Source organism: Lepus europaeus, chromosome Y (genome assembly GCF_033115175.1).
Source record: "Lepus europaeus isolate LE1 chromosome Y, mLepTim1.pri, whole genome shotgun sequence".
Taxonomy (NCBI): Eukaryota; Metazoa; Chordata; class Mammalia; order Lagomorpha; family Leporidae; genus Lepus; species Lepus europaeus.
The window spans coordinates 22,636,157-22,637,884 of record NC_084851.1 but is presented as its reverse complement, the minus strand read 5'-3'; the positions used below and the strand labels follow the sequence as shown (position 1 = coordinate 22,637,884).

General features: G+C 56.3%; 1 pseudogene; it reads left to right on the top strand.

Moving 5' to 3' along the window:
* The first annotated feature begins 264 nt into the window (after window positions 1–264).
* On the top strand, window positions 265–1,274 carry LOC133754153 (Y-box-binding protein 2-like; annotated as a pseudogene).
* The last annotated feature ends 454 nt before the right edge of the window (window positions 1,275–1,728 follow it).

Below are 1,728 nucleotides of genomic sequence, written 5' to 3'. Positions count from 1 at the left end.
GCAGGGCCTGCATGCACCTCGCTAGCAAGCTGCGATTGGCCTCGGGTCAGGGCCCGCTGCCAGCATGCAGGGGTGGTTTAGGGAACTGGGGGCGGAGCCAGGGCTGCAGAAGAGGTGGAACAGGTAGCTGCAGTGGCCCATACTGAACCCCCTGATGAGTGTGGGGAAGGGGGCAGAGGGGGTCGGGGAGTGGGGACAGCGGCCTCCAGCCCTGTGGTGACAGTGCCAGCGACAGTAGCAAGTTTGGTGGTGGTGGCGGTACCAATGTTTGCTGGGGAGCCGCAGATAGTGAGCAGCAGAGGGGCATATCTGCCTGGGGCAGTGCTGCTAGGACCCCCTGGTCGCCAGTTCCCGCACCCCTGCCAACACGGAATGCTGCCTTGGGGACCCCCGCGCTCTCCAGTCCAGTCACTAGACAAGCTGGTGCAGGGAATTCAGGATGATTATGGATTCAACAGGGATGACCCCAAGGAGGACATCTTTGTTCACTAGACAGCTATTAGAAGAATCAGCCCCAGGGAGTTTCTGCACAGCGCTGGTGATGGGGACCCTGTGGAGCTTGATGTCGCGGGAGGAGAGAAGGGCACAGAAGCCGCTCATGTAACTGGGCCCAGAGCGGGCAGGCGCCGGTGAAGGGGCAGCCGCTGTGCCCCTGCCGGAGCAGGTTCCATGATTCATCCCCAGCCTCGCCCGGCTGCCGCGCAGCCATGGGGCAGAGGCGCCCTCCACTGGGAAAGAACCTTGCAGTGAAGGAGAGCCAGCTGAAGACTGCGTTGGTGCCCAGAGGACATGGCCATCACTTGTACCAAGGGCGCCTGGCCTCTCTGCGAGGACCCCTGGCCCCCCAGCCAGCAGCAGCCAATAGAGGGCACTGTGGGCTGGAGCCCAAAGACAAGGCCCCAAAGCAGGGAGACCAACAATGGGGATGTGAGGGGTCCCCCAGCTCAGACTTTGGCCCAGATATCGCAAGCCCTTCCTTCCTAGGCACCCAAGAAGCAGACAATGGAAGGTGGGGATGGGGAGACCTATTCAGCCAAGGCCACACTGACGGCTCCTGGTCTGAGCCCCAGCACTCAGGAAACTGCCTCTGCTGCTGGTCCCACAAGAGACCTCAGCCCCGAGACCTAGGCTCCATCAACACTGAGACCCACCACCACCACCATGCTGGAAAGCGTAGAAGTCAATGGACACCCAGCCACCGTCTCCGTCTGCCAGTGTTTCTGACTGATTTGTACCCTACCCAGCACCCCTCTCTGTTTTCCCATAATTCATGACGTGAAAACATTGGCTTTTCCCCTTTCTCTTGAGACTCAGGAGAGCCAAAGCAGCAGCCTTTTGCCTGGCTCCTCTCTCCCCTACCAAGGGTTGAAGGAAGAGATCCACCCTGATTTTCAGAGGTGTCTACTCCATCCTCTAAATCAGCCTGAAAAGGAACCAGCCAGCTCTTACCTTCTAGGGTTTTCTCTCCCACTTCAGCTTATTTTTTGTTTCCCTCAACCCCCTAACTCAGAAGCCATTTTATGAACTGCTATGTGCCACCCGAGCCTTCAGTAAAAACAAAAGCAGCCTTGCGTATTAAAAAGAAATTGATCCATTTTTAACATATGTCTTTTAGTAAATGCCTAAATTGCATAGACACTGGATAAGGCATTTAAACATGCCTAAGGGATCATTGAGGGCAGGTATTATTCCTTAACTCTCTTAATGCTAAGCAACCTTATTTAACAT